General features: G+C 37.1%; 1 protein-coding gene across 5 annotated transcripts in view; it reads right to left on the bottom strand.

Annotated features, from left to right (window-relative positions):
- The window catches only part of LRRC4C (leucine rich repeat containing 4C), a 1,247,103-nt gene that overhangs the window by 168,641 nt on the left and 1,050,843 nt on the right, over positions 1-27,619 (bottom strand). For all 5 annotated transcript variants that reach the window (XM_079102773.1, XM_079102771.1, XM_079102770.1 and 2 more), the window contains one exon: positions 17,175-17,270. The gene's annotated coding sequence lies outside the window, so the exon portion shown is untranslated. The remainder of the gene's footprint in view (positions 1-17,174; positions 17,271-27,619) is intronic.

The raw sequence follows: 27,619 nt of genomic DNA, 5'->3' as shown, positions 1-27,619 counted from the left end.
AGGGACAGAGCTTCTTTGAAGAGGCCCGCCTTGCTTTTCCACCACTTTCCCTTTTTATTTTTCTTTGTATATGCCAACAGCCTCAATCTTAGGTATCTTCCTTCTCCAGGAAGAAGGGTATTGAATAAGCAAGTTTGCACAAAAGTACTAACAATTTAGTTCAATCCAATCCAACCTATTTATTTATTGAACAAATATTTATTAAGTATCAATTTCAGCAAATTCTGGATAGATTATAATGGGCAAAATACTAGTCACTTCTCATCACCTCCCCGAGATGCTTATATTTTTAGGAAGGGTTAATGCCTTCACATTGATCCCAGGAAACAGCATGGAGTTGAGCCAAGTGCACCAGCAGGTTTGGAATTTCATAGACCTGAGTTTGAACTTGACAAACATTCTTTGTCTCTGTGTTAGGAGAACTGCAAATACTGGAGCTTAAGGAGAATGTGTAGCAGGGGAAGGAAATGAAATGCCAAAAGAAAGGAACCTGCTTATAACAGCCAGATCAAGCGTTCTTTTTTCTTTTGAAGGAGTTTGTGTGAAAGTAAAGGAATGTCATCAAGGGATATAAAGTTAAGGGGTGACATGATAAATTTGGGGTTTACAAAAGACATCAATGAATCAAATAATAATAATATAGTAAGAGATCCCACAGGCAGGATGCAGTTGAATTGGGAAAAGGGACCACAGGAGCACAAATAAGAGACCATGGAAAGTTATGAGGATTCAAACAAAGGCAGCAGCTTTGAGGTTGAAGAGAGAAGTGGGTCTAAGAAATGTGAAATGCCAGACTATACAAAGTTTTATTGATTTGTATAGTTGTTATTTGTGCATATGTATATGTACAGTGTAACATTCTAGTTGGAAGCCATGCATAATTCTCGTTCAATGTGTTTAAATGCTTTCTGGACATTGAATGGACTGTCTAGTGAGGTGGTCATTTTTCTGCCATCTGAGTTGCTCACACAGAGGTCACCATGGGTCTTTAAGGTGGTTGGGTCATTAAGGCAAACTTATATTAGCAGTTCCTAAACATTCTTCTCTAATTAAATATCCATAGGTTTACTATAGTGAAATGAGAGGAATATGGTCAAAATAGTGTGGTTATCCTATTAACTAGTTGAATTTAAAGCAAAAATCTTCAGTTGGTGACACATGTTTCCTATAATTTTACAATTAAACCCCTTTTTTCTTTTTCTTTTTTTCCTTTTAGTTTTATTCAAGAATATAACCACTTGGCAAAGTGCAAACCTGCAAACACTATACTGAACCACTGCCTATCTATCCATTTTATGACATGAAAGGTGTTAAAGTCTGAGACCTGCTAGAGAGATGACCTTTGAGGGTCCTTTGGACTCATATTGTATGCTTGTATCAGAATATTTCTGTCTGGAGAAGTACTTTTGTGTAGATCAACAGAATGATATGATTGACTTTATTTAACCTTTCAAATAAAATAAATCAGTTGTCTCCAACTCTCACTGAAGAAAATGCTCCCAAAGTTTTCAAGTACAGCCTTTTTCAAAATCCAAATTCTAAAGTGAAATTGATGACATCTTACAAACACTTGCTCAAATGTTCCTTTTGCAGTAAGGTATTACATTGGAAAAATGTTAAGAACCAAATTACCAGCATAACTCACCAAAGTCAGCTAATTTAGAAACCCTTCCTCACAGACCTACAGACCTGGGTTAAGCCTGTATTTTCCAATGGGACTTTGGGTCCATGAAGCCGACCCCCACCCCCTTTTCCTTTTTCTTAAGGTGCTGCTGACTAGCAATGCAATTTAACCAAGCTTCCAGTCCTATAAGGCCTCTCAGTGCCTGTGCAGTCAAATGCCACAGGATTTCAAATGGAAATGACATGAATTAATTTCCTGAGAAGAACAAAAAGGAAAAGTTGAGAAGAACAGCAGCTCCTTGTAACACAATATGCAGATTAACAGCACCCACTGATTGATTTAAGTGTCAGAAATGTACCTTTCAAATATAAATGAAGAGTGTTTGGGGGCTCTTTCACTCTCTCTTATTTGTATGAAATATTAACTGATAAAATTTAGGCAAAATTAGTTTTCCTAGGTATTTAGTTTTTTCTCTATCCCCAAAGTCACCTTTCGGGACAAGAGACCCTTGTGAAAGAGGACAAGGTCTATGAAAAGGCACAGAAAAAATTAAAACAAAATTCCTTCTTTCACTAGCTTCAATCTCCTCTCAGCCTTTCTTCAACCTTCTCCCATATCACCAGCTCCTGAATTTTGGCCTCTTCAGTCACAGAGGCCTCTTTCCATGCCCAGATAGGGTCTCAACACTACCTATTCCCTCTGCCTAGAACCTTTCCCCTCTGCCTTATTCAGGTAATAGTCTTTTGGATATCTCTTCCAAGCAACTAAAGTAGCCTCCCAATGTCAAGTTACGTCACCGTGCTTTAATTTTTGGTAGAACTGTTATCTGATGTCTTCTTTTATTTGTAGATTTCTTTATCTGCCTCTGCTGGATGTGCTGTCCCTGGAAGCATAGACCTTGGCTTTCTTGCTCATGACTATATCCTTCATTCATTGCATGATCCCTGGCACAGAACAAGTGCTCAATTCGAATATTTGAAAGGATGAAGCCAATTGTACAGCATTGCTAAGGGTAAAGGAAGGGTTCTGGGAAGGAGGCATGCTGTTCCTTTAGCAAATGCTTCTGGTCACCCTTAGAGCTTAATTGAATGGTAACTCTATGTCCAGTCTTGTTTTGATTCTGTCAAATAAAACAATGAAAACACAAAGGGAAGGATATGTGTTCTCACCGTATGTATTTAATTTTGGATAAAAGTTTGGATCTTAAATTCAACACCAGAGTTGAAACATTGGCTGTACTATTTCTTAGCTGTGCTTCCTTAGCTGGATTACCTAACCTCACATCTATTCCACAGTTAAAAGAATTAAGATGAAATAATGCTTGTGAAATTATACCATGGCTGGCATCTCGTGAGCACTTGGTTATTACTGGTACCTGCTGTTATAAATATACTATACCAAGTTGTCAGTCACTGTGGTTCCTCTCTTGCACATGTTCTTACTTCACCAGCAAGATCACTGTTTGGCTCTCCCTTAACAATGCAGCAAAGTTGAAAAAGAAAACAGACTCTTGGCCTGCATTCTTTGGACAACTTTTCCTTGGTGTCTTTACCTATTTCATTCAGCCAGACTTCCTGACTAGAGGTTAAAGTTACTTTCTTCTACATAAATATATAGCAAAATAAATGTTAATACTGCTTTTGGAAGTATATTAAGGAAAATGTCATTTTCCCCTTATCTTTCCTATAAAGATTTAGCTATTGTATCTTTAAAAAGGTCAGCCTTTTCCTTGTCCCAAGTGTCAAAAGAAATCTCAAAATGTGGTGTGACCTTGAACTAATTGCTTTCCCTTTCAGTGTCTCAGTTGGTCTGTTTTAGGTAAGCATATTCATTCCTAATGCTACAGCTGCTCACTTCAAAGCAGCAAGGTGAAAATTAATGTATCTCGTTCTAAACCAGGTTCTCGCTACTCATTCATTCACTTGCCATTGCCTCGTATAGGTAACGTTTTCTGCAAGTGCCCCTTCCTTTACACTCCATCTGGTTTCACTTCAGTTCAGGTCCAGAAGGCTCTCCCCTAGTCCCAGCCTGTCTCTCAGTCTTGGTTTGCTCCACCTTCAACTCGGCCCACTCACAGCTGATACATAGCTGTCAGCGCCAGCTATCAGGCAAAGCTGCAAGGCATATTTATTGAGAGGCTTACTCTGCCAGGCACTGTGCTAAGCATTTCACAAGCATTGTCATTTAGTTGTAGTTCTAATGATTGCCATGCTCACATTCAGAGACTCTAATTAGCTACTTTACTATATCCACATTCATTATCCTTTATAAAATGGCCCTAAGCTTGGACTGCCATTTACTATGTAATGATTTTGGACAAGATATGCAATCTTAAGAGACATCAATTTCCTCATATAAAATGAGCAAAGTAACTGTACGACTTCATAAAGTTATCCAGGTTTTCTTGTGTGGGGAGGTAGAGATAGGGAATGCTAGGGATTGAGCTCAGGGTCTTGGTCATGCTAAGCAGTCTTCTATCACAGAGCCACACTCACAACCCTGTGGGACTTCTTGTCTGTAGCACCATCAGTATTTTAGGTGAGATGAATTGTTTGTTGAGGGAGGACCCCCTATCTTTGTAGGAAGTTTAGCAGCAGCCGTGGTCCTTACCCACTAGATGGCAGTAGCGCCTCTCTTCTCCCCTCCCCCAAACCTCCTCAGCCTCATTTTGACAATCAGAGTGTTGACCAGCATTGCCTAACCCTCCCTTCCTTGCCACCCCATTGAAAACTGCCAGGACGTTATGATGAAATACAAAATACTTTTAGACACTGGACATATACTCTCCCTTTCCAGGTTGTGATGTGCAATTTGCAAGCTCTCTCTTCCCTAGCAAAACCAGAGGACCCACAGTTCTCAAGATGAGTCCTGCATTTTTCTTCCTCCTCAACTTTGTGGTCCTTGCCACTGTAACGGTCTCCTGCCCCACTTCTCCCTTACAAATTCCTATCTATCCTCCAGAATTCCTTTCTACAGGAAGTTTCCCCTAACTGCATATTTCTCCCTCTAAACACTTTCAAAGAATCATTTTTTGTATCCTAATTGTGACCTTCATATTCTATCATATTATATAGTTATTTGCATAATTGTATCATCTCTCCTGTTGGAACTGAAAATTCCATGACGATGAAATTCTTGGCTTTTTGTCTTTTTAATCACTGTAGAAGAAGGCACAGTTTCTGGCGTGCATTAGTTGCTCATTAAACATTTCTTAAGTTAAATTTAAGATGCAAAAGAAATAAATGAGTTATAAGGCAATGACTACAAGTGTTAAAGTGAACTCAAAAATCTTAGAGAATAAACATCGAACGTGTATGCAGATGCTTTAAAAATAGGCAGATAATTGAGTCAATAGAGGCTTATTGTTTAGACTATTCATGTAACTGCCTTGGTTCCCTGTCTCTCTTTGCACACATAGGAATAGCTGAAAGAAAATTAAAGTTATTATTTTGAAACTACTAACTGATTTGCCTACTGATGGAATCTGTATTCTTCTATGAGAAACACTTTATCATATAAAGTTAGTACAAGCAAAGCTATTACTTTTATTAATCAAGAAGAAGGGTCAGGGAGACCACTGACAATGTGAAATGATTCAAATGAACATTTTTTTTCTCCCTCTCCTTGGAATCTTGTAGGAAATACCAACAACCTCCTCCCCACCCTCACACACACTTGTTTGCTATAGGAGGCGAAATTTCCTGTTCTCTCAGAGCTTCAAATACAGATGAGTTTATACACAGTCACTGTTATATGATACAGTTGTGATGAAGTAGAAAAGACAAACCCAACAACATTAATATTCACTAGCATTTGAACTACATCAGGTTGAATAATGGCACCCCAAGATGTCCATATTCTAATGCCAATAACTTGTGAATATATCTATCACCTTACATGGAAAAAAGAATCTTGCAGGTGCTATTAAACCAGGGTTTTTGACCTGAGATGATTATCTTGGATTATATGGGTATCTACATTGTAATCCCAAGGGTCTTTACAAGAGCAAGGCAGGGCGACAAGCAACTTGACCTACTAGCGAATGTAATTGGTGGTGAGAGGGTAAATGATTCAAGGCAGGCCAAACAGAGCTTTTTTTAAGGATCAAGACAAGGAGACACCTTGGATTCACTGAGGTTTCCAGAGTGATAAGCCTGCAGTTGTTTGGGGATTTCTTTACCACCACATAGTAAAGGCTGACTGAAAAAATTTCAGCAGTGAGGAATGTAGAGCTTTGATATTGATGGATTCCATGCATCAGTTGATAAGCTATTTGGCATCTTTATCTAGCCATGCCTGAAGCTGTCCTGTTGAGAAACTGGTTATATACCTGATAAGTATGTGTTTAAGTATATATGCATACATATATATTTATATTTAATATAGCATGTGTGTATATATGCATCATGTATGTGATATATTGATAAGTTAATTTGGTTGGATGTTTTAGTCAGCTTTTTCACTGTTGTGACTAAAAGATCTGATCAGAACAATTTTAAAGAAGGAAAAGTTTATTTGAGGGCTCACAGTTTTAGTTCATAGAAGGCTAGCTCCATTCTTCGGGGCTCAAGATGAAGCACAACATCATGGTGGAAGAGTGTGGCGGAGGGAAGCAGCTCACGTGGTGATCAGGAAGCAGAGAGAGAGATTTCACCCTCCAGATACAGATACATACCCCCATAGTCATGCCCCTCATTCCCACCTCCTCCAGCCAAGCCTACCACTTCAGTTACCACTCAGTTAATCCCTATCAGGGGATTAATTCACTGATTGGGCTAAGACTCTCAAAACTCAACCATTTCTCCTCTGAACTTTCTTGTGTTGTTTCACATATGAACTTTGGGGGGACAACTCATATGCAAACCATAACAGTTGGGTTTTATTTATTGAAAGCATTTTAAAAAGATGGCATAAGTGAAAGTGTGTGGAACAGAGAATATAATAAATACATAAAATAACTTTTTCTTTATGCATTATAAATGCTTATGGTACAAAGTCCAGAGAATACTAACCAGTACATTATCCTTACAAACTACACAACAGGAGATAAAAAATTGTCAATATATAAGCTTTGTCTTTAATTGACTGTGAACACAATATAGTATGTAGGAGACTTGAAGGAAGTTTTATAGAGAGTGAGGCTTCTAAACTTGATCTTGAAGGACACATGGAAATGTGATAGGGCACATCACATATATGGGTACATATGATACATGGGTCATTTTTTCCCTTCAATGCTGGGAGTTGAACTCAGGGCTTCAAGAATGCTGGGCAAGTGCTCTAGAACTGAGCTCTATCCCTACCCTGTACTGTTGATTTTTGACGAAGTTTAAAAGATCATTCAGAGAAGAAACGGTAGACTTTCCAACAAAAGGTACTAAAGCAATTAGATATACATAGGCACCACTATGAACTTTAGTTCATATCACATGCCATATGTTAAAATTAACTCAAAATGGATTACACCTAACTGTAGAATGTAAAAATCATAAAACTTCTAGAAGAAAACATACGCGAATAATCTTTGTGATCTTGAGCTCAAGCAATTTTGCCATGCATTGCTGGACCCTCAAGGCTCTGGACATCCCTGTCCCCACAGTTTTGCTGGGTGCTGCTTATGCTGTAGAGCATGCAGATTGGAGTCCTGTTCCTGCAGTCCTTCTGGGCTGCACTTGCAGGCTAGTTACTCCAGTGGTCTGGGATTGTGGCCCTGACCCTATGACTCTAGTTGGCATTATCCTAATTGGGGTATTTCATCATCTGCTCCTGCCCTGGATCTCTGCCTGGTTGTGCACCTGGGACTCCAAGTGGTTCCATTTTTGGAACCAAAGTGGAAGCAGTCTAACCCCATGGCTTCTTGGATGTAGCACATGCCATAATGGAAGCAGTAGGAGCCACACCTGCGATAGCAAATGATTGTGCCTACAGAGTACAAGGAGAGGAGTAGAGATGACAAAGAGAGGAGTACCTGACACAGTAGTCCCTTTGAAATTGCTGACACCCAGGTCCTTGCACTCTGGACCTAGGATAGGAGAGGCAGCCCCAATTATATCTGAAATAACTTAGAAGTTATTCTTCATTATCTGGAATAGTAGATCCTGATTTTCTACTTAGATGGCTGAGTACTCACCTGATCAGATGGTCATTTGGCCACACCCTTTGGTTTTCAGGCCTGAACATACTATTTCATTCTTTACAACACTGATAGGCTGAGAATTTTCCAAATGTTCAAGTTCTGGTTTCCCTTTAATTAAGAATTGCATCATCAAGTAATCTATCTCTTCCTGTATTTTAGTATAAGCTGTCAAGAGGAACTAGGATCCTCAATACTTTACATATTTCCTCAGTCAGATATCTAATTTCATCTCTTTTATGAATTTAACCCTCCATAAAACATGAGGACATGAATATGATCCAGTCTGCTTCCTTACCACTTTACATCATGGATGGCCTTTTCTCCAAGGACAAGCTCCTCACTTATGTCTGAGGCTTCATCAGAGTGGCCTTTGCCATCCATAATTCTAACAATATTTGGTTCACAACTACTTAGGTATTCTCTAAGAAGACTGAGACTGGGGCTTTCTCTATGGTTTATTTCCTCTCTTTCTGAGTCTTACCAGAACTACCCTTTGCATTATATGTGTGTGTGTATATATATACACACACACAACTACCCTTTGCATTATATGTGTGTGTGTGTGTATATATACACACACACATATATATGTAACACACACATATAATATATATATATATATATATATATATATATATGTTGTAGGTGGACACAATATCTTTATTTTATTCTTCTGTGGTGCTGAGGATCTAACCAGGGCCTCATGTGTGCTGGGCGAGTGCACTACCACTGAGCCACAACCCCAGCGGCACCCTTAGCATTTTATTCATTGCAGTGTAGACTTTTGATACCAGGCACCTCAAAACTCCTCCAGCCTTTACCCATTACCCAGTTCCAAAGGCACTTTCATATTTTATGAACTTGCTACAACACTCCCACTTCTTGGTACTAATTTTACTTATACATACCAAGTAAGAATTTATTTGATTTCCCATCTGTTTAACTTCGAGGGATACCGTGATTAACTAACCAAAGCCATAGGTCTGCCGGAGTCAGATCATTCTCACTGCTGCTGTGACTCTACTGTCATTAGGGCAACTGCACCCACCTCAGTTGTGGTTGAGCTCCTATACCTGACCCCTGACACTCCAGGTTTCAATTATGTCCACTGCATTTAGGTTTTCCAATTGAGTGATTGCTGCTCTGTCAGTTCAGATCTATAGAGAAGGGTCCTCACAGACCTCCTCAAGGATGCGAGGGCTCCACTCACAAATTTAATTTTCCAAAGTGTTGGTCAAAAGTAAGTTTTCTGAACCATTTCCGGTGTGAAAGAGTAGGAAATAAATGATAAGTTTATCCTAACATTCCATTCTCCCTAAGCCTTTGAATTCTTACCTCTTTATTAAACAAAAGGAACTTGGGCATTTTCAATTTGCTCATCCTGGGCGTTTTATCCATGATTCAACCAACCAAACTGTTGAATTCCTAGCTTTCTGGGCTGCAAATTTAAGGCAGAATCTTTACTTATTGAGTCCATATCAGTAAATTCAGTCCAGCTATACTTTGTTTCTTCTACTGTCCATTCTCATACATCTTCTCTGGATTCAAAAATACTTATTTGGAGTGTAGCATATTCCTCTTGGGTCATACTTTGCACCTCACCTTGGAGTCCTGCTGGGACTTAAATTTAATTATAGGTTGTAGAAGTAAAGAGCAAGGGTGTGTCCTAAGAAGTGTCATCATTATGTTGCCTGGCAATTACCTCAGGGGAGGCCATTACCTCTTCCATAGGCAAAGCAGGGTTAATCCCCTCAGGAGGAGGTAGAACAGTCAATACCATTGGGGTAGGAATGTGTTGCCATGTTGGGTGAAGAGGCCACGTCTGTGGTCACAGAGCAAATTTTGGCTTGAGGTGGGAAACTCAATTCCCTGGGGTTGGCTTTTTCCAGCAAGCATCTCAAAACTCTTTCCTTATTACCCATGACCCAGTTCCAAAACTGCTTCCATGATTTAAATATTTATTACTGTAGGACTTCTTTTCCAGTACCTTTTTCTGTCTTTGTCTAGTTGTGCTGTTCTGATAAAACACCACAAACTGGGTATTACTTAAAAACAACAGAATTTCTTTTTTCTTATGGTGCTGCAGGCTGGGAAGTCCAAGGTCAAGTCACTGGCAGATGTGGTGTCTGGTTGTACTCCCTTTCTGGTTCAGAGAAGGTGGCTTCTTCTAGTGTCCTTAGTGGAGCAAGGACAGTGTCCTTAGAAGTAGCAAATGAGCTCTGTTGGGTGTCTTTTACATTCCAATTTACAAAGGTTTGGCTCCTGTCACCTAATCATAATCCCCCAAAACAGTTCCTAATCGCATCACTTTGGAGGCTGGAATTTGAACACAGAGACTCTAGAGGGTACAGACTGCCTGAGTTCACATCATAACTGCCCTCTAGTAGCCGTGTAAAATTAAGTTTGTGGCTCAGTTTCCTCATATAGAAAATGGGGAATTAAAAATAGACTAACCTCCAAGTGCTGTTTTGAGGGTTGAATATATATTCAAATTTAATATATGCAAAGTTCGTGCATACGATATATTTGTCATATAGAAACTGACATAGTTAATATACGTGTTTTGGTTATTCTAGTTATTATTAATATTTGAATAGGCTTATTGATTAAAAAAAAAACCTCACATACCTTGCAATTCAATTATTGATTTGCAAATTTACTGGATTTTTTTTTGGTCATATTCACATCTGTGCAACCACACCCACAGTCCCATTTGAAAATATCATGTCACTCAAAAAGGCAACTCTATCAATGGTCATTCACCAAGCCACCACTCCACCCTCAGCAACTACTAATCTACTTTCTATTTTTATAGATCTGCTTATTTTATATTCAAATTCATATAGATCTATATTCATATCATATTCATATTCAACATTTCATATAAATGAAATCTCACCATATGTAGTCTTTTGTGTCTGGCATCTCTTGCTCAGAAAAACGTTTTTAAGGTTCATCTATGTCATAGTGAATATCAGTACTTTGTTCCTTTTTATTGCCAGATAATATTGCTGAATATACTGAACTTTACTACAGTATTATTATTGCAGGATAGAGTGCTTTTGAGGAACATGGAGGGAGAAATCGGGTCCAGAGGTGTGTTCTTAATGGTGCCCAGGCTCAAGGAGCAGCAGGAGATAGTTTTGACTGAAGAAGGGTAAGGGTATTTGAGAAAGAAAACTGAAAATTTTGTAGAAGCATGCCAGAGACATATCTGCTTCCTTAAGGATGGCCCAGCCTGGCGTCTGAGGACTAATAGGTGATTCCTTCCTTCAATGAATAGACAATGCAGAGGAAGTCCTTCCTTCTTACTCTCCTGGTAGCTTGGGGAAATCCCTTAAATGCCAGGAGTGTCAATTCTCTGCAATCCTTCTCCCCTTTCTGTTCACCTGGTCAGTCCCATTCTTACCTCATAAACCTACTCTGAAGATCACATCTTTTATGAACTGGAACTTAATTTTTAAAGTACAGCAATAGTTCAATAGTGCAATGTACTAGTAGCATTTTAAAACGCTTTCTGACGACAGAAAAATGCTTAAGGGATCCTTGAATTTCTTAGGAATTGATAGGTAAATAAAGAAAAAGTAAAGACCCTCCGACTAGTTATTTCAGTTAGTTGAAAATGGTTCCTAAGAGACTGGTACCCTTTTAGGTCGGAGTCTATCTTTCTCATCTTTATACCACGTTTGCCACAGTTTATAGGACATAGTGACATTTCAATAAAACTATTTGGTTGAAACAAAATCTGAAATGTGTGTTATTGTGTATTAATCAGTGTGTATACAATTCTCATGCTATATTCTTCAGCTATATGGAATAAGCAAAGTATTATTTATACGAACCTGGCTCACATTGAATGAGAACATACTGTATGTCAGGCAACACGCTAAGCTCTTGGTGTGCATTAAGTCACAACAACCAAGGACAGGAGAAATAAGACATTTTTAAGTTCAAAAAAATAACTCAAGAGTCTGGGACTTTAAGCCAATTTGATCTAAAATCAAAGCCTTTAAGAAGGACGTCTTGTTTGCTTTTAATAATTAGCGTTAAGTATAATTAGCTATGAACTCAAATCCAAAGACTTAAGATCCTAAAGAAAGATTGGGATAGGGCAGAATATTTTATTTTGTTTAGATTCCATTTGAAAATATTCTGAAAAACAGGAATTAATTCTGAATTGGATCTTCCACTAAATGGCTCACCTGAGCTGGTTCTTAATTCATGATTATCTTTAAATATACTGAGTAGTCCTAAGATTCTTTATGTTGTTAACTCTGCAAAAACAGAAAATGTGTCCATATTCTGTGCCACCATATTTTATCCTGTCATTTTTTCCAAAACTTTTCAAAACTCATCTCATCCACAAAATCTGCGATTGAGGCGGAAGCCACCCAGACATTCTGTTAATATCTTCAGTGTGATTGATATTTCTCTTCTGCAGTGTGGCGAGATAGCATATGCATATATGTGGGCAAGCGTATATATCTTTATGTTAATGTGCATCTGTTCCTTTCCTCTCTACCATATACTATTAAGGTATTAAGCTCCGAGGGTCTGCCCTTCTTTCCCTCCAGGAAAGGGAGCACTATTTTTACCCAGGTAACCACAGTGCCTAGTTCCACGGCATGATGTACATGTTCAATAAACATTTATTGAATGAGCAAGTGAGTGCTCAATGATGACAGTGACAACTTTGAAGGAAAATTTCTCCTCGCACACAGAGAAAATAAGATCGTGTACAAATATAACTGCAAATAGCTTGCCTTCTCGGGTATTTTATTTTTAAGCATTCTCAGCTGAAATGTGCTGTGGAATGGCTGAGACATAGCAGGTAATTTTCATTTCATCTCTGTTTTCCAAATGGTTACCACTTACCAAATACACCATACTTAATGTATGATATCTTCCCCCTTTGGGTATGATATGATGCCATATTCTTTTTTCTTTTTCTCTTTCTCTTAAAGCTCTGGAGTTCATTTATGTCTTATTATTTATCATAAATGTATTTTTTGACTTGGGCAAAAAAGGAGAATATATATATATATATATATATATATATATATTTCAATATAGTCCTCTGTCTATATATTAAGAGCAGCAGCACAATTATGAATGATTGTCTAGTGGTTTATTGTATCAACAGACTGTATTATAAGATGTTCTTTATTTTTAGGTATTGTGGTTTATCCCAATATATTGCAACATTTTTAAAAATTTTCCAATGATCATACATACACCTTTATCTTCATTCATTTGTCCACTGGTTTTGTGTGGCTGGGGTTTGAAATCAGGCCCTCATACATTCTATGCATACACTCTACCACTGAGATACAGTCCAGCCTGTCCACTGTTATCTTTAAGATAAATCTTTGAAAAGGAAATATTAGGTCAAGGGCAGAAACCTTTTGATATGCATGCCATGTTGGTCTCCAGAAGGGTTATATCAAATTACACTCTCAAGAGCAGTTTATAAAAGCGCTCATTCACTATGCTCTTGCCACTACTGGGTGTTTTAATTCAGTTTTTAATTTAAGGAGCAAGGAGGAGGCAACCCACAGGGCTTGAAACCTCCCTGAGTAGGGCTATATTAGATTTATGGTGAAAGATTTGTTAACCAGGGCCTGAGTCATGGGAGTGTGGGCATGTTTGTTCTATTACCAAGAACTCTATGAATCAGATCTAATATCTATTTCAGTCACTACCAATACAGCCACGTTTCAGAGACAACCCATACCGGAAAAAGCTATATATTTTTTTTATCAAAAAAAAAAATTCCCATGGATGTGATAATGGCAAATATCCTTTTAGTTCTCCTTAGATTGGGGCAATAATATAACTTCACGGGAAATTACGTATCTCATTTTAGACACTGGGGATCTAATTTATAGATGTATTTCCCGAAATAAGTGAAGCTCTATTTGTTTCTAAATGAAAATGTCAATCATAAAGTAACAACTACTGCAACTTATCCATGTAGATGTCTACTTTTTGTATATAAACCAGGAACCTGACAAGGCTATTTGGAACTTTACACGTTCCAATCTGTTGCCCCGTCCATTTAACGACCACTCAGAGAACAATAATTCTCAGTATTTCCATTAGCAAGGAGAAGGCAAAATAAACTTCAGTGCTGACAGGACCAATTGCTACTAGAGTAACAACTATAAATAGGTCAAAAATCTGCATGCCAGTGCTTACAGACCCCAGAAGAGGAAGAGTGACGACAGTTAATTAAATAAGGGGTTGAATTTTCCAATTTCCTCAAGGTTTCAATAAATTTTTGCAAGATTCATGGGAATTTTCTCTAAATATCTAAACATTCCTATAGAACACGATATGGATTTGTTTAACTGCTTCTCAATATAACTGGAAACTTCATAAATCTCAAGGCAAATTAAAGTTACATGTTCCCATCATGATATGATTTCATTATGCTGTGATTTATCGTTGCCTGGAAACCAGATAACCTTGAACTTCTGAGTATAATGTTTTAGGGTAGACTTATTGCGGTTAGCTATAGGTTTCCCTTCAATTATTAGGGATTTAAAATTATTATTTTAGTTTCTTAATATGCTGAAGGAATAATGATATAAAGGCTTTTGGAATATCAGGGAAGAAGACAGACTTGTTCATTTCAAGTTAGGTGGGCAAATATGTAAATTTTAAAAAAATAGTTCCAAAAGGAGTAATTAATCTAACCAGTTCATTTAGTCAATGAATGCTTACTAAATATCAAAATGAATAGATATTTGTGTTCAATTTAGAGAAATTCCAGATTCTTAAAATTACAGACCTGAATGAAGAATTTTATTTCTTTCTGGAACCTAATAGACCCAAGGCCACTTTACTTAATCCTCTTTTTAGGTCTTTGTTTTATGAAAGCATCTTAGGTTTAGTCCCACAGGAAGTTCTAACCTTTCCATTTCCTAGCTATTCTTCATCTTTCTGGGAATAGGAAATTTATCTTTACTTAATGGGTTATAATTTCCTAAATGCCAATTAGAGCTATGAATATCTCTGACTGGCATCCCAGCAGAAAGAAGTTGTGCCTTCAAAATCTAGAACTGACAACAGAATTGTTCCATTTTTTTTTCCAATTCATACCTTACTGACTGTAGTAGACGTTCCAGCCCGTTCTTCTGTGTGTGCATTGAAGTTAATGTTTCCTGTCTTGCAAACCCTTCTATATCTTCTATCTAGGCACTGATAGATCTCTGGTCTACTCTACATGTCCTTCCTGATCTCAACTTCTTAACAACCATATTAATTTGTCCTCTTTCATAGTTTCATTAGTTCAAGCATTCTTTCAGTCACTTATTACCCAAATTATAAAATTATGCTACTTTTTGGTAAATATAGCTAGCAGCATATCCTAAGTCAAAAGTATTCCCATTCCAATCTTGAATGAGCCAAAACGAGGCTCCTCTTTTAAGTATCAGCAGTCTTTATTCCGTGCAATAGCAAAGACCTACTCACCAGGAACTGTCCCGTCCTTTAAGAATGAGCACAAGGTCCCGTGAGGACCTTTATTGAGTTAATCATACATTTCAGCTTCATATTAGCTTCCAGGAGTTTAAGTTTTGAGTGTCAGATTGAAAAGGTTAGTCAATCTAGTAGGCCTTTGATATTCTTGAAAGATATACACGGAAGACCTTTGCTGTTAATCAACTTTGCAAATGTCACTATATCCATTACTTTTTGGAGATTACTCATGTTCTTATCTGGTACACCATCTATGACACCAAGTGGTAAATCAAGAAATAATTCTGAATGCAGATCCCACCTCCTGAGATTAGTTCTCTCTGATTTGGGATAATTAATTATTCCCCATGCTTTGTGCCTACAATGGAGTAGTAAATACAGATGTTTGACCTTTCATAGTGAGAGCATAAAGGGTTTGATCTTTTAAATTTTGTCCTTTGCTATTGTAGTCTAACCAAAAGGACAAATCACCAAAATTTGACAAAATGAAATGACCTACATAAACTAAAAATTTTCTCAAATGATCTTGAATCTCAGATGAAGAAACACAAATAGGAAATAAATGATTAGGATTAGTACATCGTAGAAGCACTATCCAGTTGAGAACATTAAATAGGTCCTTGTACCTTCTTTTATATTTGACTTTATTCATAGTCTATATTATATAGAGTTTATTATTTTTCTTTTCTTCAGGCTTATGATTTGATTTCTGTACTTTCAATACATTTTTTCCTCAGTTGGTTTTTACTCATAAATAAAATACAAGTACATAAATGATTTATTGAATTAGGACTCCAGATTCCCATAAAGTTCAGTACACTGAGGAATGAGCTAGCCCACATTCTATCCAGAAAAACTATTCCCTTCATACACTCTTTAAAGAATAATTTAATTGTATACCTCAATTAAAAAATCCTATATATAATGGATTAAAATAAAAAGTTAAGGCCTCAAATGGTACTCAACCCCCATAAAATCAACTGAATGATAGCACAAACAATATAGGCATGGGAATCTGAAAATATGTAACTTCTGATCTATAGTTGACACAAATTCTGGTTGGAATGTTACTCAGTTAATCATTTATCTATTTATTTATTTATTTGTTTTTGGTCCCAGGGATTGACCCTAGAGGTGCTTAACCACTGAGCTACATCCCCAGTCCTTTTTATTTTTTATTTTGAGACAGGGTCTTGCTAAGTTGCTTGGAGCCTTGCTATGTAGCTAAGGCTGGCTTTGAACTTGTGATCCTCCTGCCTCAGCTTCCCAACCTGCTGGGACTACAGGCATGTGTCACTGTGCTCAGCAGTAGCTCACTTCTTAAAGGAGGGGAAATCTCAGTGCCATAGCTGCCTTTATCCTCCATGATAAGTTCTTGTGAGTGGCAGTAGGGTCTAAAAATCTTGCTGCAACCTTTCAAGTGCCTTCCTCTTGGCATGTCTTTTCAGTGGTGACAAGGAACAATAATCATCTTCCATTTTTAGTTCTTTTCCATGAGCAGATAACTCCATTATAGTATTTTCCCTGTCCTTTCTTTACTTCCTTTCCTCCCTCGTCTCTTTGCTTCTCTGGGACAAGACTTGGCAATTGCAGTTGAACCCATCCTCTTCCCCTTCATCTCTACATGGGCTGCTCACAGAAAGATGTACATGGATGTGCTGCTCCACAGGGGAGTCTTCTCACTGGGACAACTTGCAGTGACCCAGCACTACTTGTGCTTTTGTGAATGACTCTCCCTAATTCTGGGATCGAATATTAGAAAGTTTATTTTTTGCTACATGCTGAAACAACTTTCCCAAAAATCATTAAGAAAAATGCAGGCTGGCTCTCCATTTGTCTATTCTTTTGGACTATTGAACCTCATGTTGTTCTTAACTTGAGCAATTATAATGGAAGCCCCTAGAAAACAGATTGGTGGTATTTGGAATTTACCTTATCAAATGTACCCAACAGGTCCTTGTCTTCCTGAGTAAATCCAAGGAAGTTAAATAAACACTCTGGGTTTCTGCAGATGATGGTTCTTTACACCTGGAAGAAGAAAACAAAAACATTTTAAAATCATACTGTACAAATGAGAACAAATTTAGTGTTAAACATTCCTGCCTGCTACAATCTCCAAGTAGAATTTTGAAACTTGAATAATGGAATACTAATCTTTCATGTGTGTGTGCATGTGTGTGTGTTATGACTAACAAGTCTAGAGATAAGTTAAAGATAACAACTATATATATTTATGCATAAATATATTTATAATACATATTTGTTTGTATTGCTTTAGTTTACCCATTTTTAGATTTGTTAATCTTTCATTTTTCTTGACAATGTTTATTGCAGTTGGTTATTGAAATGCATCATATGAACTTTATTGGGAAAGATTTCAAACATAAATAATTTCATATATATGGATATTTGAGAGACTTCTTTTTTTACCTCATCCCTTTGACCAGGAGCTCAAAACAACAGAGGTAATTATCAATTTATTTCAACTCTAATAGCTAGACTTAAAAAAATAAAAACTAGAAAATATAACTGAAATTAAAGATTCTCTGATTGATAATAGCAACAAAGAAAACAGGCAAATATAGGCATTAGATTTGGAATTAAAACTTCATAACCCTACCATAATTAGCCTGGCAATTTTGGGCAAGTATCCAAATTTTGCTGATTCTTAATCCACTCTACATGTAAAATGAAGGGCTTTGTACCAAGTTTTCACTAGGGCACTTCTTTGCTCAAGTTTTATGTTAATTTTCCTTCAAAGAACATGGTTCAATGTGGATAAAATGATCAGGAACAAGTGTGGGAACGAACCCCTCATACTTAGATAAAAAGCGAATTTTTACAAACTTATATGCACCTAGTAACTGGCTTTTCTCTCTGCTGAGCAATTAGTTACTTGATAAATGATACTAGGGTGATTATAATCAATTAGTTTGAGGATCACCCATTGATTTGGAAAAATTGATGGTCTATCTGGTGGATATAGTAAAATTTGACTTTTAATAAAGTAAGTTAATCCTTTAAGATCTGATAACTAATGATTGAGATGTCTAACCTTCAGCAATCCTACTATTCAGGGGAAGAAGTTGGAATTCTGGAGACACAGTAGAATCTATAAACAATTTATAAAATAGCTTACAGAATTTGGCCTGACATAATTATTGTTTTTTCTCACATTATCTTCCAAGGCAAAACATATTTCTGGAAAAAAAAATATTTGTATCTAGTTGATGTTTTGTGTGCCACTCACAAAACCAACAATTGCTAAAATTGAGAACTTAGTGATATTGAAATCACTAAATAATTCCAGGGATGATTTTAAAATGGACACATCAGATTTGTTTGTTGATGTCATTTGAATAAAGACTAATTTAAACCTGTATTACACTTCTGACTCTGGGCCAAACTCTCTACATTATTTTGAAAATTAAACCACACAACTCCCCAATGAAAAATTTGAAATATAATTCCCACTTTATAGATGAAGAAACTGAGGCATAAACTCTTTATGTCAATTACCCAGAAAGCAGCAACACACCTGCCAACTCTTTCTGCAAAGTTGTCTGGTCTGTTGATTTTGGAACCCATACTCCTTACTACATTCCATTTTCTACATCCTGGCAAGATACAGCTTGATGACTACACCTGGGGCAGTACATCTTCAATTTCAGGAGCTTCTTTTAGGCTTGTATTACTTGTGCTTCTGAATATATAATTCAATATTTAGTTTTTAACGTATTTGACAGTCTTGTATTATTGCTTTTGAGGCTGTGATTTTTATACTTCATTTCCATTTTAGGAGAACAACATGATGTTTCTTCCATGTTTCAGTCTGCTTTTCCTACCTGTCATTTAGTTTGTTGTAAAGGTGTTGACAGCAGGATGTCCACTTTGCATATAATGTGATTCAGAGAACTGAGCTAGCCAGTAGGGCTGCCTGCTGGGGCACGGGCCTCAAATATGAAGAAGCATGTAACGGGTGGCTGCTCAGAGAAGAACTGTGCAGAGGGTTTACTGACCAGAACGGAGTGAATTGTATCATTGTATGAATTCAGAAAATGTGGCCTGGACAATGCCTCACACATCAACTAACACAAAATCCACACTGTGCAGATATGAGGTGCTCATCATCTAGGAACTCTGTTTCTGGATTCATCCACCCACCCAGTTTCTCAGTAGTAGCATTGGGTCCTCAGCTGTATGTCTATACACATCTCTTAATCATGAAATTCCTGACTCCAGGCATTCATGTGTCAGTCCGTGTGTGCAATTTAAGACCCCAGCCACTGCACTGGCTTCCCAAAAGACCTCAGAATCAAAAAAAACCCAGGCCAACATCACTACCTGGCTGTGGAACTTTTGTAAACTGACTTATTCTCTTTATTGATCAATATCCTACTTTGTAACACAGACAATGAAAGCACTCCTCTCTACATGTTACTTTAGAGATTAACTTGCAAAGTTCTTAGAATGAATTCTGTATTAATGTCTGACCCAGAGCAAGCATACAAAAATGTCCAGGTACTGCCATCAGCATCACAATTTCTTTCAGGGGGGCTTAGGTAGTGGAATATCCTTTGTAAATTTAGTAAAAATTTAAATAAAAATGCAAAATTTGTAACTAGTTTATAAATACAAATATTGACATAATTATTTCCTTTAAATAAAAATATACATATTAAGAAAATTATAAATTACTATATATAAGAAAATTATGGCTAAAGTAGTACCAAAAGGAACTCATAGAACCAGCATTGCCACAGTGACTTTATGTTTCTTGTAGCAATATGGGAAATACACTAATCTCTCTATAAATGTGAAATTAAATGTTCAATACCCTGAATGAATAGATTAAAAAATTGATCTTTGGGTTCAGAACAGTCCAAGGTAATTGCACTCTTCTCATATCTAGACATTTTAACTGAAACAAGTGATTTTGAATGATGAAAGAAAGAAAGAAAAAAGGAAAGCCTCACTTTTTTTCTTAATTGTAACGACTTGCAAAAGGATGTCCATTTGGATTCTGTTTTTAGAGAATATGGTCACACAATATTCATATAAAAATAGTTTCAAATCTATATGACATGTTTTAAATTCACATTAACATTTAAATTAATGAGAAGCTCAGTGTAAATTATGGAGGTTTAGTTGTTTAGGACTATGTCTCTTCTTGCCAAATTGGAAGAGAGTCTATTGACTCACCTTCTTAGTCTCATCAACAGCCAACAGGCTTGATGTACTTTCAGTGCCAGAGGATTCTCAGCCTGATGAAAGGCACCATATTGACCTCACCAGGGAATGAAGCTGGCCCTGTCCATTAAATGTATAAATACTTTCAGCAGCTACACACACACATCCCCCTCCTCCTGCCAGGGTAGTTTGCCATAGGTTATTGTCACGTCTGGAAATGCTTTGGAATCAGAACTTACTTCTTTTCTTTACCATGAATTTCATTGATCGAATATTTGTAAAGTGCCTACCCTATACAGAATACTGTGCTAAAGCAACAGAGATTCTACTTCAAGAAACCCATTTTTTACTGTATGATTGTACTTATATATTTAAACAGGTATAGAGTAATATGACATGCTCTGTATTAAAAGAAGATTCACATGGGGTGCTGTCTGAATAAGGTTGGAGGAAAATAAAAAAGCTACTTTCTGAAGATGTGAGATTTAAAAAGACAAGCATTAGTCAAATAAGAAAGAGCAGAAAATCTCACTTGGAGGAAAGATTCTAAGATTGCTTGTTACCTTCCCTTCAATAAATGAGAAATTAATAATTAATAGTGTTAGAGGTGGCTAGTGTATGTGCATGCCATGTGTATGCTTGTGTGTATGTACATATGCACAATACTAGTGTGGACATAACAAATTAACATGCCTCGTTACTCAGGAAAGAAAATATGAACAATCTAAAATGGCAAGCTAAGGACTTTGGACTTTGTCCTTAAAATTATGCAGTTGCAGAGGTTCTGATGGGTTTTAAGTAGACTGAATTTAAGAGATAAAACTTTCGCAAATAGCGCAGAGAATAAAAGAATGGGGAGCAGTCCTAGCTCCATAACACTGTTGGATATCAAAATATGTCCTAGTAAACCCAGGCTTGAATTACTATGATACGAGGTACCAAACACACGTAGTGAAGAAGTTGAGACACTTAGCAATTTTCAGTTTTCTTTGTTGTCCTCTTGGTGGTGGAGAGAAAGGGCCATTAATGTCTAGAATTACCAATACTCTGTCAGAGTCCTCTCATCCTCGCTCATTTTTCCAAAAGCAGTAAAATGAGCACCAATTCAGTGAGGGGATAGTATACGACCCTGTGGCAGAGAGTGATGAACAAGACAAGCATGGTTCCTTCTCTCAAGAAAGCCACCTGAGTGTGAGAAATAGAAAGACCAATTAAGTAAAAATATTCACAGATTATAGTAAGAATTATTAATAAATAAACAGGGCGGTGTGATAATAACTCAGATGGGGTCCAACAGGGTCACTTAACTGTGAAGATGGTGAGTTTTGAACTGAAACTATCAATTCACATCTAAATTTTGTCACTCCCTATTTTGTTCTGTTGACAAGATCCTATGCCTGCATTTTCTAATCCACAAAATGAAGTCCAATATTTTACTTTGTATACATGTTTTTTTTAACACCTTTTGTTATGGTTTGAATGTGAGGTATCCCCCAAAAGCTCACATGTGAGACAATGCAGGAAGGTTCAGAGGAGAAATGATGGGGTTTTAAGAGTCTTAACCAAATCAGTGAATTAATCCCTGATGTGAATAATTGAAGTGGTAGGAGGTGGCTGGAGGAGGTGGGAATTGGGGTGTGGATTTGGGGTATATATTTTATATCTGGACAGTAGTCTCTCTTTCTCTCCTTCCTGATGCTGCAAACTGCTTCCCTCTGCCACAATCCCCCACCATGAAGTTCTGCCTCACCTTGAACCCTGAGGAATGGAGCCGGCCTTTTATGGACTAAGACCTCTGAAACTGTGAGCCCTCAAATAAATCTTTCCTCTCCCATGATTGTGCTGGTCAGATCGTTTAGTCACAGCAGGAAAAAAGCTGACTAAAACATCTTTATTTTATTTATTTATTTTTATGTAGTGCTGAGGATCAAACCCAGTGCCTCATGTGTGCTAGGTAAGTGCTGGACCACTGAGCTACAGTCCCAGCTCTGTAGACATGTTTTGATGATGAAACTATTAATATATGTAGAGCAATTAGCCTGTCATTGGACACATTTTATTCTCATAAGTATTGTGTTCATGGTTACCATTATTACTCTACTACTTTCTTGTTCTATGGATAGCTTGGGAGGTCTCAAAAGGAAGCTTCTTTGAAAGGGTGAAATTTGGATGTAGGCCTGAAGGATGAAAAAAATCCAGACATGTGAAGACCTTTAGGAAGGACATTCACAATATTTCCTAGACACAGTCAGACTTGGTACAAATAAAATGCTTTCAATTTAGTTGAAACTACTTCATTGGGAAGTATATTGTATAAATCCCTATTGCTTAACCTTTGACTCTAGGAAAGAGGGGCCATTTGTCTCAAATTGAAGATTATATAAGGCACATATTAGGTCATCTGCTGGGATTATGTAAGAAATATCATACCCCAGAGATAGTAACCAAAACTTTTTTTTTTTTTATCTTTTGATCAATACCAGTCAGCTAATGACCATAGGTAATGTCACAAACTGTTATTTTTAATCAAATAAATGTGTTACTAATTGGCATTTTGAATAATCGAACTAAGCCTTCTTTTGTAAAACTAATGGTATTCAACATCTGTGTTTTGACATGCACATATTTGAGACACCCCTGACACTTTCAATGACACAATTCAGAAGCTAGTAAGGCCAGAAGTGTTTTTAACTAAGTTATGGATGATTCCTGAGCCTAGATCCTTGACTGGTTCTGTGTCCAGCCCTAGGTGGGAAGGACATATAATGATTCAACTCTAAGGGTATACTAATCCTGTCTCTGGAGTGTTAAGTACTGAATGCTGCCATTCAGAGAACCTAAAAGAACAAAAAGTGGAACTTTGTTGCACTTTCAAAACAGATTGCAGAAGCTGTTGTGTTTATTCAATATTGTAAGAATGTTTGTCTAATAAATGTCTCTGTGTTTGGCAAAAAGGAGCCATTGCTTTACTATAAACTGGTGCTCAAAGTAAAGTTAACCCTCACCTAAGCGAGACTTATTTTGGAAATTACTTACAAGACCAAACAAACAAACAAAACAGAAGTCCATCTGCCTACGTGTTGTACAAGACCAAAGCAGCTTTCATCAGTTTACAATATTTTGCAAGTCCAAGAAACAGTAGGAAACCATTGCATTTGGAGTGTGGTAAGGAAGATACTGCTAGAAATAGAAACTGGAGATGTAGACAGGAAACAAATAATGAGGGGGCTCGTGGTTCCAGGATGATGTTGATGAATTTCTTTGTCTTTGTTACAGGAATCCTCCAAGACATAAGCAAAGAGTGTCACTGAGCTTTTCTGAAATTTCTAAAGCTGATAATAACCAATGTTTAGAAAATGGATGATAAGATTGAGTGCAGGGAGGGAAGTCAAGGAATATTGCAGAAGTTGAGGCATGAGGAAGAAAGGCTGTGACCACACTGGTAGAAATTGACCCTGAGAAACTTAACTGGATTTTGAAATACATTTTGGAAGAAATTCCAATAGGAGTTGTTGCAGATTAGAAGAGAGAAATATATTAGTGTATATATAAAAATGCATAATCTTGAGCAACTTCTGGGCAATCTTAATGCTAAATGTGGTGAGTAGAAGTGGTGAGATTACGGGCAGAGGTTCACTGTTGCTGCTAAGGGACATCTTTATAAATGGCAGAGGATGGTACATGAGCCTGCTGTTGAGTCCTCCATAAAATTAACAGTAAGTCGTTGATTTCAACAGGACTTCTATCATAAACTACATATGTATGCACACATGCCCTTTAGGTTATGCAAGATGCCTCCCTTAAATAGGGAGTCCACTTCCCATGTACAAATAAGCAGATACAAATGGAAAGTCTCAGTGTTTCATATTTATTTTGAAAATATTGAAACCTTGCTACTCTTTTCTAGAAAATGGAAGACCAAGAATGGTCTCCTGTGTTTATCTTCCGTCACTCATAAGATAATATGCATCGAAAGCCATGGAGCTTCACCATAATCCTATGTTCTGTTTGTTCATTGATTTAGTCAGTCCATCTGTCAGTCTGTTCATATTCAATAAATATTTACTATGAATTAGCCATGCACTGGTCCAGGTCTTGGAGATGACTCTCTTTAAATCCTCTTCTGCCTATAAATTTTCAGATGTTCAATATACTCAACAACAACAAATATCTCAAGAGCAACTAAAACACAAATGAACAAACTGACTTCACTACAATCCACATCAACTCTGATTTTGAAAAAAAATTAAAGATTAAGCAAATAAATTCAATTACTTCTCCATTTAACTGTGAAAGCTTCATAACCTTTAGGAAAAAAATTTAAAACTTCTCATTTCGTTGTTCTGAATTTTAATTGTGAATGTGCTTGAGATCTTCTTTTATTTTTGGAAAAAGAATGGGATCAATCATTATGTAAAAGTGATGTCCATGGTCTTTACACATGTTAATGAGTATGTAGCAGTGAAGCTGACTTGGTTTGTAGACAGATACTTCTTAAGATGAACTTTTTAATATACATTTTCAAAGAATTTGGTTTGTATAGGACGAACTAAAATGAGAACATTTATATCCAAACATGATATTTTACATTTTCATGGCCTGTGCAGCTTTGAAAAGAGTCAGCTCAACATTCTGTGCACAGTATTTTTATCTAAAGTGAAGTTAATTCTTATGTAGTCACTTTATTCTTATTAAGCATGGGAATGATAAGCCCGGTGTCTAGTATATCTTCTAAGTTGTTTGGTTTTTAACTCAAAATAAACAGAGTATATCATTGCTGTTATCAAAAGCAAAAACTTAAGCATCAAGAGATGAATTGCCAGGCATGGTGGCACATACCTGTAATCCCTGCAGCTGGGGAGGCTGAGGCAGGAGGATCTCAAGTTCAAAGCCAACCTCAGCAAAAGCAAAGTCCTTAACAACTCAGTGAGACCCTGTCTCTGAATAATATACAAAATAGAACTGGTGTTGTCGATCAGTGGTCAAATGCCCTTGAGTTTAATCCCTAGTACCCATCCACCAGAAAAAAAAAAGAGATGAATTGTCCAGGAGAATATATTCATATAATTATCAGTTCAATATTACTGTATGATAAATCTGCACATTACTTTTTTCATATTTTAGAAGCTGAATGTGTATATCACCCCAGAAATTTATATGTTCTGTTGTATTTCTGTAAGGCAGGCAAGAGTAGTCAATCATTGGAACAGTTACTGCAAGATCAACATTTAATAACCAAGGCACAGTATATTTCCTGAGAATTTACAACCAGGACTAGTAATTCCAGGGGCATCTGGGGGGTTATCACTTTGTAATATTTTTTTTTGTCCCCACTAGAAAATAATAAACTTGAGGATTACTTCTGCCATAGCTTAAAAAACATGAGCAAAATTATATCAGATTAAACATAGAATATTTTATGGGCCATTTGTTTGGTTGATAGTGCTCAGAAGACTAGTGATTTCAATTTAGACAACTCATGAGTGTAGAAAAGGTAACCAGATAATAGCAGAAATCAGAGGAATCTCCCCAAACTTTCTGCATTAAATATGGTTTCTTTATATTTAGGTGTATTAATACATCTTAATAGTTTTAAATAACTTTAAAACTTAAATATTTTTAATAACTCTAAAAAGTTATGGTGTCATTATCACAACTCCAAACCAACAAATGCTGTCATAAATATAAGTCTCTTTGTCTGGAGTGGGTGTGGGAATGAGGCTTCTATTTTGAGCTGGAAAGTAAGCTCAGTGAGAGAATGTGAGTGACAAAATGCTACTCTGCACGTGGAGCTGATTCTGTCCCCCATACTCTCATTATGCATTCTGCTAATAGCACATGGAAGTGAAAATAACAGTTAGTTCTGTAGAGAGTGGGCACAACATTAGGATTTAATTAAACCTTGTTTTACTTGGGCAAGCTAGTCATGCAGTGATGCGACAGGAGAACTGAGCAATACTTCGATGACTGGAAGTAAAGGGACTTGCAACTGAGATGCCAGCAAACATGTTAAAAGTAAGCCAGATGAGCAAAGCAACTGGTCAGGGCTGTGAGCTGAGGCTGTGTCCCAAGGGCTGGGAGAATTTGAGAGTGTGGGCCTGCAGAAAGCAGGCAGACTTGGTGGGCAATGTGTGGGAGTCAGGATTTCTGGGTAATTCTGGAAAAGTTAGATCAAAATTATTTTGTATGCCTTAAGGTATAGAATAAGAACCAAGGAGTAATGAGGGGAGACACAATTACAGTTTCATGTTTAAAAAAAAAAAAAAGACAGAAAGAAAGTTTACAATCCTCAAGACTATTGAAGGGTAGAATGGACTGCCTTTAAAGACAGTTTATTATCACAAGTTTTTTATTATAAGCTGCACATCCTCTTGGTAGTTACTGTCTAACTCAGTGTAATGTCATTCACAGAATCCAATGAGGTTACTGGTTCAATTAAATTTAATGAAGGGGCAGTTGCATTATGAGTATATATGAATTACAATTGCTTATGTTGCTTATGTGGTAGAGATTGAGGTGGTATAGGGACACTGTTACCTATCAACTAGTTTAAGGGACACCAAGGTAGTTTGTAAAACATTACCTCAAAATGTGTTTGTGAGGGTGTTTCTGGAAAAGATTAAAATTTGAATCAGCAACTAAAATAATCTCTCTCTCTCTCTCTCTCTCTGTCTCTCTCTCTCTCCCCCCTCTCCCCTTCTCTCTCCCCTTCTCTCTCTCTCTCTCTCTCTCTGTCTCTCTCTCTCTCTCTCTCTCCCTCTCTCCCTCTCCCTCTCCCTCCCCCCCTCTCTCTCTCTCTCTCTCTCCTCTCTCTCTCTCTCTCTCTCTCTCTCTCTCTCTCTCTCTCCCCCTCCCCCTTAATCTGGGACTTGTCTCTTGCTGACTTCAGACATCAGAACTCCAGATTCTTGAACATTTAGATTCTGGGACATACCATAGTGCTCCCTGCTGCCACTGCATTGTTCTTAAGACTTGGACTGAATTGTATCACCCCCTTTCCTGGTTCTCCAGCTTACAGATAGTATATTTGAGACTCTATGCCTTCCACAATTCTATGAGTTCATTCCCATAATAAATCATATATGTATATATCCACACATTCTGAAAAAACGAATACCAGTGGGATTGTCAGCATTAACCCAAATGTCATGATGTTTAAAGTAACATGTGAGAGGAAGTTTCTGTAA

This window comes from Sciurus vulgaris, assembly GCF_902686455.1.
Source record: "Sciurus vulgaris genome assembly, chromosome: 11".
NCBI lineage: Eukaryota > Metazoa > Chordata > Mammalia > Rodentia > Sciuridae > Sciurus > Sciurus vulgaris.
The sequence above is the reverse complement of the archived record's forward strand: the minus strand, read 5'-3'. Positions and strand labels throughout refer to the sequence as shown.